Source organism: Hipposideros armiger, unplaced genomic scaffold (genome assembly GCF_001890085.2).
Source record: "Hipposideros armiger isolate ML-2016 unplaced genomic scaffold, ASM189008v1 scaffold_71, whole genome shotgun sequence".
In the NCBI taxonomy this organism is placed as follows: domain Eukaryota; kingdom Metazoa; phylum Chordata; class Mammalia; order Chiroptera; family Hipposideridae; genus Hipposideros; species Hipposideros armiger.
Window position 1 is genome coordinate 4,184,434 of NW_017731421.1, and position 5,516 is coordinate 4,189,949.

The 5,516-nt window shown below is 45.0% G+C and overlaps 1 long non-coding RNA gene across 3 annotated transcripts in view; it reads left to right on the forward strand.

Annotated features, from left to right (window-relative positions):
* The first annotated feature begins 790 nt into the window (after positions 1 to 790).
* Positions 791 to 5,516, forward strand: part of LOC109382817 (uncharacterized) — a 10,584-nt gene continuing 5,858 nt past the window's right edge. For 2 of the 3 annotated variants that reach the window (XR_002123989.1, XR_002123990.1), the window contains exon 1: positions 2,080 to 2,207. This is a non-coding gene — a long non-coding RNA (uncharacterized LOC109382817). Of the gene's footprint in view, positions 918 to 2,079; positions 2,208 to 5,516 lie in introns of those variants that run through there. The other variant, XR_002123991.1, reaches the window with a different exon arrangement.

A 5,516-nucleotide genomic window follows, 5' to 3' on the forward strand; every position in this document is an offset into this window, starting at 1 on the left:
GTGAAGCAGATAGGCTATTTTGAGAGATCTGCAAAACTGTAACATCATCTGAAAATATCTGAGGTTCTTGCTAATAGGACTATGGTTTGTTGTCTCTATTCTTAATGAAAAGACACACCAAATTTCAGTTTTAGGTGAGTGGTAATCAAGGTGCAATTTTTTTTCCCCCCCAGCCAGGCTCATGGATTGTCTGAATTCTACCCACAGACTTTTAGGTGCTCACAAACCCCAGTTAAGACACCAATGAGAAATTCCATAAATTTTTGAAAATCAACTTAAATCGACTTGAAAATAAATAAATAAAATCAAAATCAAAATCAACTTAATGTTAGTCAATTAGAAAGCATGTTGCAGAGTAATATACACGGTATAACTTCACTGCTGTAAAAAACAAAACAACGTGTGCCACAGATATGTATAAAGAAAGGAAAGGTGTAGAGAGATGTATGCCAACTGGTCACCTGGCAGGACAGGCAGAAGTTGGAGGGGCCAATTTACATTTTCTTGTTGTAATTCAATATTGTTTAGTGATTTACATTAAGTGTATTCTTTTGTAGTCATTATAGACTGAATTGGATCCCTCCCCCCCATCCCCCTNCCACCCCACCCCAACCAAAAAAAATTCATATGTTGAAGCCTAACCTCCAATGTGACTGTATTTGGAGATGGGGCCTTTAGGGAGATAATTAAGGTTAAGTGAGGTCATAAAGGTGGAGTCTTAGTCCAATAAAACTATCCTTATAAAAAGAGAAGGAGACCCCAGAGATCTTTCTTTCTCTATCTCCACGGGTACAGAAAAGAGGCCATGTGTGGACACACACACAGAAAAATGCTGCCATCTGCAAGCCAAGAATAGAGGTCTCCCAAGATACCAACCGAGCTGGCACTTTGATCTTGGACTTTCAGCCTCCAGAACTGTGAGAAAATAAGTAATATCTGTTTTTTAAGCCTGTAGCGTTTTGTATGGTGGACCGAACACATTACAGAAGTTGGGGGTGGGGGGGAGGAAACATAAGTTTTTAAATAGTCAATTTGAAATCCAAACCCGAAGTATCGATTTGTAATAAAAACAGTTATGTCCTGTGGTTAATATAGCTTTGGTGTCATAAGAGGAAACTCCCAGAAGGCTAGTCTAACAGAACTATTGGCCTCCCTCCATCCCAACCCCATTCCCCAGATCAAAGTCAGATTCTTACAAAGTTGTCTAACACCCCAACAGGGGTTTCCAGCAGGAGGATTCTGACTGGTGCTTTTCAGCCCCATCTCCCCATTAGCAGTTCAGAAGCCTTATTGACTGCATCACAGTAATTTCAAAAACAGCAGCCTATTTTTCCCAGCTACGTATGAGAAGAGTGCAAAAACTATTCCCAGCTAAAGAGAATGGGGGGTGGGGGGGGTGGAGGGAGACTTGCCAAAGAATTTCAAAAAGCCAAGAATCTATTCTGTGATATCATTTCATCTTTGGGTGGTCTCTCCATCCCCACCCAGCTCTTTGGCTTTCTGGCCCTAAGGACTCATGACTTCACATATCTCACAGATCACCAGAAATGGAGTCCTGTAGATCATGCATGAAGCCTTATCTTTCCTGGTTCTGCATGTATTTCAGAGGTCACCCATCCACAGCGCTCCAGGAGGCTCACAGCGTTAATGAGTCCCTTGCTGAATTTACAGTAGCAGCTCTCAGCCCACACATTAGTGCCACTTAGACCCAGATCAGATTTCCCTTTTAAGGGAGAGCTTCAATAGCTCACAGATCAGCCAGCTGAACTCTCCCTCTCTCTGACTTACAATGTGAACAGTGGGGGGTCTCAGGGAGTGGAAAATAAAAACCAAATTCCAACACAACACTTTTCACATTTTTCAATCTGCCAGAAACGCGTTTGCGAAATCATTCTTGTTTGCTTTACGAAGAAATGGGAGTTCTTTGCTCTCAGTGAACAGAAAGTGTTCTTAGAATAGTTGCAAAAGTGTTTGATCAGTTATTTGCAACTGAAGAATCATTTACTAGCTGAGAGGTCTCAAGAGTCCATTTCTCTGAACATCAATTTTTTCGGTATAAAAAGGGAGTCAAAGTACACGGTCAGGTTACCTCCTGGGTTGTTTTAAAGATCAAATGAGACAATAGTATATGTCAAAGTACTGTTAGTGCTGTGTTAGGTGGTGTTTGAGACTCAGATGGACCATTTTGTTGGTGAACTTAAAGCCATGTAAGTAACTGTTTTAATAAATTGGGGGAATTATGTCAAATTAATACTTGTTGAGCAGAGCCCCAAACACCTAAGTGTCTAACAAAACTAGCACTGGGATTCTTTAAAATAAGATTTGCATGGAATAGTAATAAAGGTGACTGGACACAGCTATGTAACTGGAGAAATGAACGCAGTCGGCTGCCTTTTCCGAAAAGAGAAGGAGAGAAAATGAGGAGGAAAATGGCCCCTAACAATGTAACTGGGCCCTTGTTAATAGTAACTCCAGTTTCTGGGGTCTTTCTGAAGCTCAGGGAAAGGCATATTTCATATTCCCAGGAGGATGGAGAGAACATGAGTTGAAAGCAATTGGAGAGAGGTGGACAGGAATGCCATCATAAGAGAAAAGCTTTGCAATCATAGAGTTTTGACTACACTATTGTTGAGAATTCACATGGGTCCTTGAAAGGTGTGTGTGTGTGTATTTTGGATGTGTATGTGGTGTTTGGGGGTCAAGAAAGAGTCAAGGCTACAACTCACACTGGTGTGGAGACCTTCACTAATACTTCACATGGGTACCCAGGACCACCATGAACTTCACTGTGAGGCTTACAGTATCAAGACTCGGCCAGCCCTACCACACCCCACTCTTCCCCAGACTGTACCAGAAACACAACAGCAAAGGACAATTGTGGGCTGACCACTGCTGCAACACCTCAGGGCAGTTCATCTCAGCGACTCAGACTTAGTGAAATGACCCTCTTGGTGAGGAGGGGTCCATCCTGTGGATAGAAAGAGGTTTTCTGAAAGTCAGACATGCAGCATGTGACAGAGGAGGGATGTGCTTACAGAAAGGCCTAGACCTGACTCAAAGGACTGACTTAGGAAATCAGGATGCCCACAGGGGATCAACAGCATGTGATGAGTTTGAACTCCCTAGGGCAGTGGTTCTCAACCTGTGGGTCGCGACCCCTTTGGGGGTCGAACGACCTTTTCACAGGGGTCGCCTAAGACCATCGGAAAACAAAAAGATATTTACATTATGATTCATAACAATAGCAAAATTACAGTCATAGAGTAGCAACGAAAATAATTTTATGGTTGGGGGTCACCACAACATGAAGAACTGTATTAAGGGGTCACGGCATTAGAAAGGTTGAGAACCACTGCCCTAGGGGTTTTTTTCCCTAGGATGGGAATATTAATAATTCCCACATAATTTTTAAATGCCTCCCTCTCAGTTATCCTCAATTCCCCTCTAAAGGCTGATGCTCAGATAGAGCCTTGAATGATTAGGTTTTGCAAAATAAAAGAGCGGGCAGGGACAGGATTCTTGAGCTGCCCACATTCACCCTTCTGCTGCCGTTGGGAGAACGCAGCAGCATCCTAGCAAGGGCTCTGCATCTTGCCGCTCAGGCAGGGACCAGCACCACTGGGATCAGCAGGAGAACACAGGGTGCCAGTCGACAGCTCCAGAGCAGGTAACAGACCACCTATCCCCGTTTCCACCCCATAATCTTTCCTTCCAAAAAAAACCTTGAAGGAGATGATCCCTTAAGGCAGAGAGAAAACTGGAACTTGGTTTTCAAACTATCTGGAAAATCTGTAGGAGCTTCTGAGACCACGCATCACTTTAATACCTTTGGCGGCTAACAAATGACTTGCTTTGTTACAATAAGCAAACGTAAGCGATGGTCTGGGATGCATCGAGTCCATTTGGAGATCCTGCTGGGTTTTGCTTTATAACATCGCTGGTGGTCATCAACCTCTTTTCCAGTCCAGCCTCTCCCCCACCTGCCCATTTGAGGCTTCCTCATCTCACACCTAAACTACAGCAATATTTTCTCCGTGACTTGCCTTCAGTCTCTCCCCATTCCAATTCATCCTACATCTCTAGGTCAGAATTTCTTTCTTTTCTTTTCTTTTCTTTTTTATTTAAAAGGATTTTATTGGGGAATTGGGGGAGGGGAACAGTGTTGGGGAATAGGGAAGAGGGAACAGCCAAGTTGGTGTCCTTCAATCTTAGTTGTGGAGGGCGCAGCTAGCTCAGCTCCAAGTCCAGTCACGCCGCTGAGCTCAAGGTGCTGTGTTCAATCTTAGTTGTGGGTGGGCATAGCCACCATCCCATGCGAGAGTCAAACCGGAAACCTTGTTGCTAAGAGCACACACTCTAACCACTGAGCCATCCGGCCGCCCGTCGGCAGCTCAGGGCCACTCAGCTCAAGGTGCCGTGTTCAATCTTAGTTGTGGGTGGGTGTAGCCCACCATCCCATGTGGGAGTCCAACCGGAAACTTTGTTGTTAGGAGCATGTGCTCTCACCAGCTGAGCCATCCTGCCACCTGTTGGCAGTTCAGCGGCAGCTCAGCTTGGGCGCAGCTCACTGGCCCATGAGGGAATCAAACCGGCGACCCTGTTGCTCAGAGCTCGCACGCTTAACCAACAGCCACTCAGCTGGCCCCCAAATTCCTTAAAGTGCCATTCTACACACACACACACACACACACACACACACACACACACACACACACACACAAATACAAAGTAACTCACCATAGCCTGCAGTGCTTCATGCATAGTGGGGTACTCAACATAAATGGACAGATGGGTAGATGGAAAGAAGGGGGCTAATTCAGGATGCAATGCATACCCTTCCTCTACAGTGTTATAAAATGTAATGGAGAGAGGTTGGGTTGTTTGCTACAGTGTTGTTAGGTTTATAAAGCAATTTTGCCATGTTAGTATGATACTCACGTGAGTTGATCACATGTGGCCCCTCATATCCCAGATAAGGAGACTGATCCTTGACAAAGCTCATAACTTGTCAAAAGACACAGCCAATAGGGGAAGAGGTATTAATCCAACCAGGTTCACTGGCTCTAGACCCTTTCAACCCCCAATCTCTCCTACTTTGTTCACTGTTCCTACTCTATTTAACTTAAACTCGCTTCACTTTCTAAATAGGCAACAAGTAACCTATTGTTACTTCTATGTCTTTTTTTTTTTAAGATTTTTATTGGGGAATTGGGGGGATGAGAAAAATGCTGGGGAATTGGGGGAAGGGGAACAGACAAGTTGTTGTCGTTTTGTTCTTCAATCTAGTTGTGGAGGACGTTGCTTCACTGGCCCAAGTTGGCCCCATCATTGTGCTCTTCTCGGGTGAGGCAGATCAGTTGCTGGCTTCTGGACGGCCGCTCACTGCGGCTGCTGGCCACTCACGCTGGCTGCTGGCTGCTGGCTGCTGGCTACACACGGTAGCCCATGGCAACCCACTGCAGCAGGGGCTGCAGCCTACACCGTCGCCGGCAACTCACAGCAGCCCAGCTCCAGGT